The 13,855-nt window shown below is 41.3% G+C and overlaps 1 protein-coding gene and 1 long non-coding RNA gene across 3 annotated transcripts in view; one reads left to right on the top strand and one right to left on the bottom strand.

Moving 5' to 3' along the window:
- Positions 1-13,855, top strand: part of FAM198B (family with sequence similarity 198 member B) — a 97,010-nt gene that overhangs the window by 6,051 nt on the left and 77,104 nt on the right. The gene's annotated exons all lie outside the window — the stretch shown is intronic.
- On the bottom strand, positions 3,577-13,470 carry LOC110262097. Of its 2 annotated transcripts, XR_002346649.1 has the most exons (3): positions 12,471-13,470; positions 7,868-7,913; positions 3,577-4,024 (listed from the first exon to the last, which is right to left on the bottom strand). It is a non-coding gene; the product is annotated as an uncharacterized LOC110262097 (long non-coding RNA). The 2 variants fall into 2 exon arrangements; XR_002346648.1 differs by lacking the exon at positions 3,577-4,024 and having other exon boundaries at positions 7,166-7,913.

The following is a 13,855-nucleotide window of genomic DNA, read 5'->3' as shown; positions in this document are numbered from 1 at the left end:
CCTTGTCTGCAACCTAAATCACAGCGCATGGCAACACTGGATCCTTAACCCACTGAGCAAGGCCAGGGATTGAACCCGTGTCCTCATGGATACTAGTCTGATTCTTAACTCACTAAGTCACAGTGGGAACTCCTTTTATTTATATTAATTTTATGAAGTCTTTGAAGCAATGTAGATTGAGAACATCTATTGCCATAATAGGAAAAAAAGATATAAAACAGAGAACTTATAAATAAGAGAAGAAAATCAAGATGAAACAAAGTAAAACGTATAGACTCTAAGGCCTCACATATTTACCATATTTATTAGTGGTTAATTTTAGAGGCAGTGACCCACAGTGGGGTGGGTCACAAAGGCCTATATTATTGAAGCAATTTTAAGCAACTATTGATTGGACATCCTTCCATCCTTAACGTTCATGTCTTCATCTGACAATCTTCTTGGAGGATTTACAACACACTGGGCAATGTTCTACACATTGGGAACAGACTAAAACCCCTGCACCAACTCAGTCTGGCTTCTCAGGAAAGCCAGATCATACACAATAAATATGGTATATTCAACAGTATTATGTATTAAGGAAGAAAATAAAGGAGGGAGAATGGGGAATATGTGGGATGGGTGTCCCTGGGATCTGCCTCTCTGGAAGCGTTGTCAGGGAAGGCCTAAGAGGTGAGGGAGGGGAGAGGGACCCTGGGGACAGAGGCCCTGAGGCTCCTCTGAGGAAAGAAGGGGGTCTTTTAGGGAAGAACAGTGTGGTGACAAGAGGAGAGGCAGATGATGGTGTCAGAGAGAAAGCATAGAAGAAGCAGGGGGTGAACAGATGGTCGGGGCTTCATGAAGTCTCCAGAGGACTCTGGCTTTTTCTCTGGGGAAAATGGGGAGCACCTAAAGCCCTGAGATCAAAGGGATGTATTAGCTATCTTCTGATGCATAGCAAAATATCTCAAGTGCAGCGTTTTTGGGGAACACTAGACATTCACAGTTTCTGTGGGTCAAGGATTCAGGAGCATCTTAGGGAGGGTTCTCACTTAGTCTTTCACAAACTGCACTGAGATGCTGACTTCTGAAGGTGTGGATGGGCCCAGGGCCTCCAAGTCCGCATCCAGGGAGGCTCGCTCACCTTCTGGGGGCTGCTCAGGGAAAACTCAGTTTCTCTTCACAACAGCCTCATCCGACAACAGCTTGAGTGTCCTCATGACATGGTGCTGTTTCCACAGTGAGAAATCCAAGAAGGTGCAGGTGCCATTGTCTTTTATGACCTAGCATATGAAGTCACACACCAGGCTTCTGCAGAATTCTGCTGGTCACACAGATCATCCCTGACTCTTTGCGGGTGGGTACCGCATCTCTGTGTGGATACCAGGCGTTGAATGTCATCAGGGACTGCCTTGGAGGTGGACCACCAGGGAAAAGAAAGGAGAGAGTTACTTGAACAGCGCCCTTGCATAGGCTCAAGCTGAAGGACTCCAGCACAGACTGGGGATGCGCCCCTGTTGGATGCACGGAAAGGTCACAGACATTTGCAGGAGGATGGGAAGATGTGGTGCGGGCTTGTGCCTATTCACTTCCAATTTTTTCCTGCTTCTTAGTGAAGCAGAAAACAAGGTCATAGGTCAAGAGTGAAGACGAGGAAGGAGGTTTTGGGAATTCATCAGCATTTCAGTTTTTTCAGTGTCTCTCAAGCAATGCAATGGCCATTGTCACTAAACATTGCTTGGTCATATACCAAGGAGAATAAAGCCTTTACTGATTGTTGATGTGTTATAAGGGGCACAGGCTGGGTTTCAGTAAAGTGAAAGAACACCAATTCTGTGGGTGTGTTTTTCATGTTAAAAACAGTGATTTCCTTCTTCTTTGATCCCAAGAGCTTTCTATGTTGATAGCAGGGAAACTTTTAAGCTATAAGTGTTTGGTTTGCAGTTAAATTATTTTGTTGCTTCTGCCTACAGAATGGGGTAAAATGCAGGTAATTAAGAGGAGATATTTAAAATGTATTATCTTTATCTACCTCAATCAGCCCCAAACCACCAGGGACAAACCTGTGGCCCAACTAACTCAATCAATGAATCAGCTGGCTCATTGCCATTGTGATAACTGCACATCAAAGAATGGTGGGAGTGTCACCAAAGAAAGAGTTATTATGGGCGTTTGCAAACGTGGAGTTTAGGTGTAAAGTAAGTTAAGCAGTGGGGTGTTTTTGTGTTTTTGCTTTTTTTTGAAAATTTTTTTCTCCAGTTTGTCCATCTTCACCCCCCTCAATTTTCTTTTTTTTTCTTTCTTTATGGCTGTCCCATGGCATACTGAGTTCCCAGGCCAGGAATCAGTTCTGAGCCCGAGATAACACAGGATCCTTAACCCACTGTGCTGATTGAACCTCTATCCCAGAGCTCAAGAGATGCTGCCAATCCCATTGCACCACAGCAGGAACTCCTGAAGCAGAGTTTTGATGGGCTTCAAAAGAGTCAGGCTGTGTGTCAAAGGGTCACCATCAGCTCTGGCCTGTGAAGTGGCCATGCGAAGTTCTGTTTCTTGGAAGCCAAGTTTAGATGTCAAATGCTGTGTCCAAGACCCAGTCCCTGAAGCTCTTCACCTGGACTGCAAATCAAGGCTGTTTCTCAAGGTCACAAAGACTGGACTCCTCCAGATGAGACTGTGGTGTTTTATTCTTACTGAAATAATTTCAGACAGGAATGTTTCTGATAGTCCATGATTCCAGAGAATAAGATTTCTCAGTATTAAATCAGTGGTCACGCCAAGAAGTGGGCTCTTCTAGCATTTTATGGCAGCAGGTGTGTATTTGGGAAAACTTCTGTTGTCCAATAAATTCACACCCGGCTTTACCTGAAGTTCTGATTCTGGACTAATGACTACTAAGGAAGAAATTTACTTTCTTAATCCAAGGCAATTTTGACTTTTTCACTTTGTATTACTATACCTTGCCATAGTACAAAATATTGCTACATGATCACTGCCCCTTCCTGGATCATCTTGGTCAAGATACTTAAAAAGTTTATACTTCATTTCTTCTTCTTCTTCTTTTTTTTTTTTTTTTTTTTTTTTTTTGCTTTTTGGGACCACACTCGTGGCATATGGAAATTCCCAGGCTAGGGGTTGATTCGGAGCTTTAGCTGCCAGCTTACGCCACAGCCACAGCAATACCAGATCCTAGTCTTGTCTGTGACCTATGCCAAAGCTCCTGGCAATGCCGATCCTTAACCCACTGAGGAAGCAACCCGCATCCTCATGGATACTAGTTGTGTTCTTAACCCACTGAGCCTCAGTGGTAACTCTCTTGTAGTTTTAATTTGTAATAGAAGGAGGTTGAAAGTCCTCACCAGACTGTGTATATAAAATTAATCAATTTTATTATTTATTTATTTGTTTATTTATTTTTATGGCCACATATGCAGCATATGGAAGTTCCCAGGTTAGGGGTTGAATTGAAGCTACAGCTGCTAGCCTACGCCACAGCCACAGCAACTTGGGATCTGAGCCATATCTGCAACCTACTCCAAAGCTCAAAGCAACCCTGGATCCCCAACCCACTGAGAGAGGGCAGGGATAGAACCCCCATTCTCATGTACACTAGTACACTAGTCAGATTCTTTTCTGCTCAGCCTCAACAGGAACTCCAGACCTCTTTTATTTTTAATGCTTGACTTGCAAAGCCTCCTGCAGTAAGTTTGTAAGACTTCAGCACCCCACAGTTTGTTGGCCAGTTTTCAAGCGAAGTTTCCTAGGTGCTCACAGGGCTGTGACATCTTTATAGTCTTTTCTTGTCCTAATTTCCACAGGCTGACATATACCAGCATCAAAGCTGTTGGGAAAAGTCCTTCTGTTCCTGTGACTGATGGGTTCACAGCATCATGCAGTTTCCCATAGCGGTAGCTCCCTTAGTCAGAGAGCCCTGCTGGTTCTAGAACAAACTCAAAGGAAATTCTCCTCACTGTGATGTCCTCTGGGTCTTGAAGCAGCTCTGCTCTTGCTCATGCTCAGTCTCCCAGCAAAGGTCCCTCATCACCTGCAAGCAATGCTTAAAACTTAAAACAAGCAAGCACACAAAGGAAAATCAAAGAAACCAATCAATCTACAAGGATAATAATAAATGAAGCCAATATTTTCAGAGATTGAGCTCATCCTACCTTACACAATGACTAGTCAAATCACAACCCCCACCTCCAGCCTAATAGTCACCACAGCTTTGTCAAGAACAGAGGCCTTGCCTTAAATGGGTATGGTTAAAGGGCTCATCTGCTGATTTTTCTAAAAACAAGGTAACAGCATGTCCTAGGTAACTTAAACTCTCCATCTTTGGAGACCAAAAACATGTCCTAGTATCACAAAGTGCAAAAAGTTTTTACTTGATTTTACTCATCACAAATATAAAACCTCTTGAGTCCAATCTTAGCCAGGAGATTGGTTACATAAGTCATTTTTAACATGCTTGGGCATTCATGACTTCTCAGCTTGGGCGTTGGCATGATCATATGGTTTTTCTTCAGCAGTGTTTCCTGTCAATGGATTCACAGGGTTTGAGGGAGGCAACGTAAACTCTGTGGTCAAAAAACAGAGGGGCAAGGTCATGGGGGTGCTGCTGAGGGGTGCACTGATCATGAGAGGGGGCAGGGGTTCTAAGACGGGGGCAGAGATAAATGAGGAAAGAAAATCAATATTGAGGCTATAAGAAGAAGATTTCTGGACCACGGATGGTAACATTAATAATAAATATTATTGAACAAAAAAATAAAAAAAGGAGTTCCCATTTTGGCTCAGTGGAAAATTAATCTGACTAGCATCCATGAGGATGCAGATTCAATCCTTGGCCTCCGCTCAGGGGGATAAGGATCCGGTGTTGCCTTGAACTGTGGTGTAGGTCACAGACTCGGCTGGGATCCCGAGTTGCTGTGGCTGTGGTGTAGGCCAGCAGCTACACTTCTGATTCTGGCCCTAGCTTGGGAACTGCCATATGTCCCTGGTGTGGCCTTAAAAATACAAAAAAAAAAAAAAAATTACTGAATGCTTATTACAGTCAAAGATTTCATGAAGACCCTTCTCTGCATTACCTGTTCAATTCTTAGAACAATGTGGTGAGTTACATGCTATTATTAAAAGCACATTATGGATGAGGATGCTGAGCACGGTCCAAGGAATCATTTACTCAAATTCACGTGGCCCATCAGCGGTAATTACTGCTGGTTCTCCGGTCAAAATTTCTCTGATTTCACTGCTTAGATTATTAGCTTGACATACTTTCCAAAACATTATGAGATCCTTGCCTCGTTCTGACCTCTTTGAACAGACCTTAAATGTGCAGCCAATTATCTGAATCATATAAAAAAAAAAAACTGTAGAGTTTCTATACACCTTGACACATGTGTTCAAAAATTCTGCTCATCCATTGCTAATCAACAACTCCTCTACTTGTTTTGTTTCTGACCACCCAAATGGACTCTGTTCCCACCCCCTTTGTACTTTTCAGGTGGATGTCCCATTTTCAAACTCAATAGACTGATAACTCTCTTTAAGATCTCACTTGGGTGTTACTTGGTTGGAGACACCAAAAGCAAGAGTAAGGGATAACTTTGCAGCTGCCACATGATCACAAGAAAAAGACTAGATTTGTTTGAAAAGAACTATCAACAATAAGCTATGGATATGGGAAGTTTATAAATGAAAATTTGTAATGGAACTTCCCATCCTATTTCTGGGTATATATCCAAAGGAGATGAAATCAGTATCCCAGAGAGATACCTGCCCTTCCATGTTCATTGCAGCATGGCAGGGAAACAAACATATATCCATTGACAAGTGAATATATAAAATGTGACATATAGTGGAATTTTACTAATACATATTATAATGGAATGTCATCCATCCAAGAAAAGGAAATCCTGCAATTTGAGACAACGTGGATGAACCTGGAGGATGTTATGCAAAGTGAAATAGGCAAGAAATAATTGGCACAATTTCACTTATATGTGGAATCTAAAAAAGTGGAATTCATAGAATCAGAGCAGAGAATGGTGATTGCCAGGGGCTGGGGGTGAGTGGGGAAATGAGGAGATCCTGGTCAAAGGGTACACACTTCCGTTATGAGATGAATAAGTTCCAGGGGTCTATGTACAGCATTGTGACTATCCTTAATAATATTTGACTGCATATTTGAAACTTAATCATTCTCACCCAACATAAAGAGGTAACTAGGGGAGATGATGGATGTATTAATTAACTTGATTGTGGTAATTGTTCCACAATGTATATGTGAATCAGCTCATCACACTGTACACTTTAAATGTGTACGATTTTATTTATACCTCAAGAAAGCTGGAAAAAATTAGACTGAAACTTAACCCAATTAGTGTCAAAAACTTAACACAGGCAACAAATCCAACACGAGAATAACATGTAGTTCCTTTAATTTTGTCCTCCCACCTTCTCGTGAAAAGGAAAAACATCAACTTTGACTTAAAGCTTAATGTGACTTGCTCATTTAAGCAGAGGTTTTGTTATTAATTTACATTTTATTTTTATTTTTTAAAGTTTTATCAAAGTATAGTGGATTTACATGGTTGTGATAACTTCTGCTGTACAAAAAAGTGATTTAGTTATACATGTACATACATCCATTCTTTTTCAGATTCTTTTATCACACAGATTATCACAGAACATTGCATAGAGTTCCCTGTGCTAAATGGCAGGTCCCTGATGGCCAGTCATTCCATATACCACAGTGTGCATATGCCAATCCCAAACCCTCAGTCCATCCCTCCCCTCACCTGTCTACTTTGGTAACTATTAGTTTGTTTCCAAAGTCTGTGAGTCTGTTTCTCATTTGCAAATAAGTCCGTTTGTATCCTTTTTTTAAAAAACAGATTCCACATATAAGAGTTATATGATATTTTCTTTCACTGTCTAACTTCATTTAGTATGATAATCTCTAGGTTCATTCATGTTGCTGCAAATGACATGATTTCATACTTTCTTATGGTTGAGTAATATTCTATGCATATATGTACCAAGCCATGGATCCAATATGGGCTGCAGCTGCAACCTATGTCAAAGCTTGTTAAGTAACCCACTCTGCCAGGCCAGGAATTGAACCCTTGACTCTGTAGAGACTTGAGCCGCCGCAGAGACAACACTGGATCCTTAACCCACTGCATCACATAAGGAACTCCAGAAGCTTTATTTAATATTCAGTCTGTCTTAACAAAATTAAAAACAACACAAACAGTGCTCAGCTTATCAAACAGCCTCCCAGCCTCCTGCTCATCTCTCCTGGGGGTGTCCCTGTGATGTAGTTTGTAGAGTGTTATGAACATGGCAGAGTCAGTCTTAAGGTGCTGTGTCTTAGGGACTTTCTTGTTTCCAGGACAGCATCCCACCTAATCTCTGCCCCTCTTGCTGGCATTCATGGTGTGTCACCCTTGCGTTTTGCTCCCATCACTTCATGGAAACTGTCAAAGTTACCAATGTCAGCCTCATTGCTAAATTCAATGGCTAATTCTTTTTCATTATTTATGTGACCCTTCCTTGGCACCTGTCACAGAGATTTCCCCCTTCTCTTTGATGTTTTTCATTGACATGGCTTCCAAAACACCATATCCTCCTGGGTTCTCTCCCATCCTCTGAAGTCTTCATCCTTCTGCTTGGATGGTTCCTCATTTCATTCCCGACCTTTTGATACCGTACCTACTGTATAGCACAGGGACCTGTACTCAATATTTTGTAATAACCTATAAGAGAAAAGAATCTGGAAAAAAATATGTATGTATAACTGAATCACTGTGCTGTATACCTGAAATTAACACAACATTGTCAATCAACTATTTCAATTTTAAAAATGACAAAAAGGGGCACTCACCAAAATTTAACTAGAATATATTTGTTGAAATTGTGAAATCCACCCCCTAAAAGGAAAATATTAAAAATAGAGTAAATGATATAAAAAATTAAAACCAATAATTCAATTAAACAAACAAACCCAGAATGGAGTTCCCATTGTGGCTCAGTGGGTTATGAACCTGACTAGTATCCATGAAGACGTGGGTTCCATCCCTGGCCTTGCTCAGTGGGTTAAGGATTTTGCATTGCCTTGAGCTATGGTGTAGGTAGCAGAAGGGGCTAAGATCTGGCATTGCTGTGGTCATGGCTGGCAGCTGCAGCTCTGAGTCAACCCCTAGCCTGGGAACTTCCATATGCCGCAGGTGTGGCCCTAACAAAAAACAAAGAACAACAACAAAAAAAAGCAAAAAAAAAAAAAAAAAATTGCAGTGCCAAGATTGCTCTTCTGAGATCCAGTCCCATGTTTCTAACAGATTATGCTTGAATTTTCCATGTGTCTTTTAGGAAACTCAAACTTATCCTAGCCTTGCTCATAGTCTCTTTCTTGTTTAATGGCAACCCCAATGCTTAAGTGGCTCAGATAAAAAAATCCCAGGGTCCCAAGGCTCTACTATTTCATGACCTTGACTCCTGCCCAGGAGGGAAAAAACATAGTTCAGGATTTTTGGCTCTTATGGTCTTGCGTCTTTGTGACTCACAATGCTTTTTCTTCTCTTACTTAACAATGTCTACTCTAGTATAGTTCATGATTATTTTAAAACATGCAAAATTGTTTTGAAAACTAGAGTTCTGGGTAATCTTGGGGGAAATTGTACACAGTTTAAATTTGAAGTTTAGCCTGACATGACCCTTTCCATCAGAATCAATTACACGATAAACTGTCCCTTACAGAGGTGACTATTAAATGTCCAGCCTTCTGTCCACCCTTCCATGGTTTCCTTTTTGGCCCTCCATGGAATTCAGGTTCAACATATTTAAAAGAGTATCCTTTCAGTAAGGACACCTATGGCTATGCTTGTCTTTCTTCTGGGAATAATATCTCTATTTTTTTGGAATTTCATCTCTCTCCTCTATGTTTGTAGTTTTCCTGAGCATGATTCTTTCTTATAGGAGTCTGCCCCACAGGCCTCATTTGATTGGCTCAGGGATGTCATCCTCACTGAAGCTAAGCCAATAATAGGATTTTTTTTTTTTCTTTTCTCTTTAGGGCCACACCTGCAGCATATGGAAGTTCCCTGGCTAGGGGTCAAATTTGAGCTACAGCTGCAGTCTACACCACAGCCACAGCAACATTGGATCCAAGCCGTGTCTTTGACCTAAAATGCAGCTTGTGGCAACACTGGATCCTTAACCCACTGGAAGCCAGGGATCTAACCTGCATCCTCAGGGACACTATGTTAGGTTCTTAGCCCCCTGAGCCACAAGGGGAACTCCAAGGATTTCAAAACTCCAGTTACAATTGTTTGATCTTTTATATGACACCAGGTGAATCAATAAGAATCCTCCCTTAGAATTTTTGAATTTGGAAATAGTAAAAGGCAGAGAGTAAAACTGAGATAGAACTGGTTCAAAAATAGAGACAATCAAGTTCAAAAATAGAGATAGAACCTGTGAAGAGCAAACCTAGGGAGCTGTGGGGTGACCACATCGTCTGTAGTGAGGGAGAACAGAAACCAGCATCTAGAGAGAGGCATAGATGAAAGGGAACTAGACTCTGTGGACAGATGGAGTTCTTTTCTGAGACTCAGTTGTAGGTCTAGATATTCATCAGGTGTTCATGGAGAATCTGATGCTTTCTACTCCTGAGACCCATGGTTAACTAGCTTAAGGGAGAAAAAGGAATTAATTTTCCTAGGTGGTGGTAAAGATATTGAAATAGCTAATATGATCAAAGTATTAACTGCACTAACCACACTTCTACTTATGCCTGGAAAGAGTATCCGTCTTTCATCTGGGCTTCTCTCAGCTTTTGAGTTGGTCTCAACTGAATTTCATGCTATTTGGCTTTTTTTCTAGGTTGTTAGGGAAGAGGCTTGCACCTTTCAACAGTTGTTCACCCTTCCTAAACATTATCTCTGAAGACAAAAGCTCTAAGGGGAAAAGTCTCTGCCAGCTTTACAGCAGGAGTCCCATGAAGATCTTGATCGGTGAGCCCAGGTCTTATGACCACCTCTCAGCCGATCACTCTAGCCCAAAGCATGGGCACTGAGACTGGCCAGTCCTAGCTCATTCACTACATCTACCTCTGTGAGTAAGTCAGTCATCACTGTATTCAAAACCTGGAAACTCTAATTAGAAGGGATATAAACTGTAATTGTAATGTATACATGTAAGGATAACCTGACCCCCTTGCTGTACAGTGGGAAAATAAAAAAAAAAAAGAAGGGATATAAAAATACATTCTGTGAAGGCAGCACGGTAGCTACTAGAGTTCACTACACCATTGTTGGTTCAAGCCTTTCTTTGACTCCATGCAGCAAGAACAAACTTTTGTTTTGTCTTAGCTGGTAGAATTATTTTCTCTCATTTGCCATCAAGAGTTCTGATGGCATCTTTGTTTTTCTTCTTAGGTGCCCATCTCCTGATACAATGTTTATCAAATCACCCTAGTTGGAGAGGTGGAAATCCTCTTCAATTTCTGCCTATCCCTCCCACTACACATCCTATGTCAGTTCCAGCTCTGAAATCTCTCTTAAAACCAACCTCACTAATCCATCCCTATGGTCATAGCCATTGCTCATGCCCTTGTCATTTTTTTTGCTTGATTTGCCTCCTTCATTATTTTTTTTTTATTTCTAGTCTTGATTGTTTTTTTCTTTTCATTCCATCCTTCATCCTACTATAAAAAGTAAAATGATACTGTTACTTCCCTGAATAGAGTTTTCCTTGGACCCATTGCCAAGAAGTTAAAAACTTCCTGGTGACATGGTAAGGACCCTTGTGAATGTTTGTTGGAGAAGCCTCACCTGTCTCTGCTTCCAGATTTCAGCATTGGCTCCTACCTATGTGTCCTGTTTACTTGGCTGCTGTGGCAAGATATTGCATTATCCTGGTCCTTTTACTTCAGGCATGGCTGTCCTGGCTATAAACTCAAATATCATAATTAGGTGCCTTTTTTTTCTCTTGGGTCCCCTTGATATTCTGACTCCTTCTGCCTTTGATATTTACCATGTCCCCAAACTTGATATAAATGCTATAAATGACTTGTGAAGCTTTTAAGAAGCACAAAGTTCCTTGACTCAATCCAGACATACTGCATCTGAAATATTTTTGAAAATGAACTCCTGGAGATTGGAGATTCAGAAGCAGATGGTTTGTAGAAGCAGTCATTTAGTGAATGCTATCCTTGAGTGTCTCTGAGCTTGCCTGCTATTGAAGTTCTCTGATGCCTCTCCTCTATTTGGATTGGATTTCTTTCTCACCTACCCCCAAGACTTCAGATAGCCTTCCCTGACTCTCATGTTTACATCCTAGTCATCTGTGCTCTGGACCCTGGTACCATCAGCCAGGAATCTGCTATCCAACAATTGAACTCTCTCATAGTTATGTAGCCCCTTCATAAGTCCACATCCTTGGATATATTCTGTCTATTCTTGCTTTATCATCTATACTTCCATCTCTAGTTCAAGTCTAAATTATTTTTCCCATCTACTTTGGCCATGCCTCCAACCATAACTTCTTTTCATTTGCTAGATAATCGCTGACCCTTTCAAATTATTTTAAATGTGCCAGTTAATGGCAAGTCACAGCTGAGAGAAGACTGTGTACATCTCTTCAAACTCTATATTCAATAAAGTCATGTCATTTGAAATTGAATTTTAATATTTACATCACAGAAATCAGCCAATACTCAGAAAATCGTACTTTTTTTTTTTCCTCTTGAGGAACTGATAAACATTTCCTGGCATGTCACTATTTCCAGTGCAACACCGAGCTGCAGGAACCCTGGTGTCAACCCAAAGTACCTGATGTAACCCTTGTAGGTACGGCATATACACTATGGACTAATACTAACTGTGAGAATAGGTAGCTTGAGTCTGGGCAGGTGAGTGGCCTCTATAGACCTTGAAAAGTAGAAAAGTAAAGTCATATTGCTCCAAATCTGTTCCCCTGCTAGACTGATTCATCTCAGCAAATGGCAATGACATTCGCACATCATTTAAGCAATCTGTATATCAAGTTCTTCTTCCATAAAATGGGGATTCTAATAACATTTATCTCAGAGGGTTTTTATGAGTATTACATGAGTTATGACTGGCAAAGTGCTTAGAATAATGTCTGGCACAATTATGATTCCCTGAAATTCTTTGTGTGTGTTTCAGTAATTACTCAGACTAAAACCTGTGGAGTCAGCCTCACTCTGTTCTTTCTTTCATATCCTGCATTCAGTCTGCCAGGAGATGCTTTTACCTAGACTTTTAAAATGTACACCTGGATCTGACCTCATCTTATCTTCTCTTCCATGACCATACTGTATCCATTTGAATCTGAATGTCTCATTTCGAATTATTTTGATGGATGATTTTCTTGTTTTCGCTTCCCCTACCTGTGTCCCCCAAGTCTGTTCCTAAAACAACCACCGAGTGATCCTTTTTGATCATTTTTAGACTCTGTCTACTCACCCACTGAAGATGTTCCAATGGCTCTCTATTGAAAGCCAGTGTCTTCAAAATGGCCTTCACCTTGCTCTGAGCTCTCCAGAGACAAGACCGTCCCTCACTCTATCCAGCCTGGCCATCCTATGAGAGAGTGATAGCAGCGAGTAGAGTAGGATTGTTAAAACAAGCATGAATGAGTTGGAAGATGGACATGGTGAGAGCAGTAAGGGGTAGGTGTGAAGTGCAGGGTTGAAGAAGTAACTACAGAGCAAACAAGTAAGAGGCAGAGAAGGAGCAGGTCAGGAAATTTGTCCAAAGCAAATCAAGTAATAACAGGATCTGTACCTCAGCCACCTGGAAATGGGCCTAGTATGAAGAAGGCAAGAAAACAGTCCTGACTAGTACCTGCAAAGAATCTGGCAACATTAATGCCCCTGAGTCCTAGGTAGACATGGGCCAAGTGTGGTCTGGCTTTTTTGTGGACGTGTTCAGAGTTATGAAGCCTATGCATGCCTTCACAAAAAAATATTTCCAAACCTGGTGGTACGCAGAACACACTCCATTAGTAATATTGACCTGCCTTTCTCCTGGAAGTTAAAGGAACTGAATGTTCCTCGGGAACCTGTGGGATGGGTTTAGGAGGAGGGCAAGGGTTATTTAACACAGCAAAGGACAAAACCATGGCACTTGGGAGAATCAGCCCTGATCCAGGTCATGGATAATCTTCCTCTTTCTTGAGGCAGAGAAGACACAGAACAAGATCAAATATACTAAATGTCATCTTTCAGGTATCTTAGTAAAGTCAGGATTGTAAAACAAGCAAGAAGATAATCAAAATGAAAACAAATAGGAGTTCCTGCCATGGAGCAGTGGGTTAAGAATCTGAATGCAGCAACTCGGGTCACTGCAAAGGTGCGCAGGCTCAATCCCTAGCCCTGTGCAGTGGGTTAAAGGATCCAGCATTGCTGCAGCTGTGGCTTGGATTCAGTCCCTGGCCCCAGAACTTCCATATGCTGTGGGTGTGCCCCAAATTTTGTCTAAAGAAAAAATTATAAAAATATGTCTTTGTCCAGTTCCCAAGTGGTGCAGTGGGTTAAGGACCCAGCATTGTGGCTCAGGTCACTGCTGTGGTGCAGCTCCCTGACTGGGGAACTTCCACATGCCTTGGGAATGGCAAAAAAAATAAAATAAAAATAAAAATAAAAAAAAGAAAGAAAGAGAACAAATAAACAAACAAAAACAAGTCTCTTTCTTGTTCAGTTTAAAAACATTGCATCACAAAAAAGATCCCTGGACAGCAGAATCAGGTTGGGAGATTGACTGCTGTCATCCAGCCTGGCCTCATCTTCTGCCTTTTCTTCTTCTCTGGAACTGATCTCTGTCTATTGATTCTGTTCAAGTCTGTACAA

This window comes from Sus scrofa, chromosome 8 (assembly GCF_000003025.6).
Source record: "Sus scrofa isolate TJ Tabasco breed Duroc chromosome 8, Sscrofa11.1, whole genome shotgun sequence".
Taxonomy (NCBI): Eukaryota; Metazoa; Chordata; class Mammalia; order Artiodactyla; family Suidae; genus Sus; species Sus scrofa.
The sequence above is the reverse complement of the archived record's forward strand: the minus strand, read 5'-3'. Positions and strand labels throughout refer to the sequence as shown.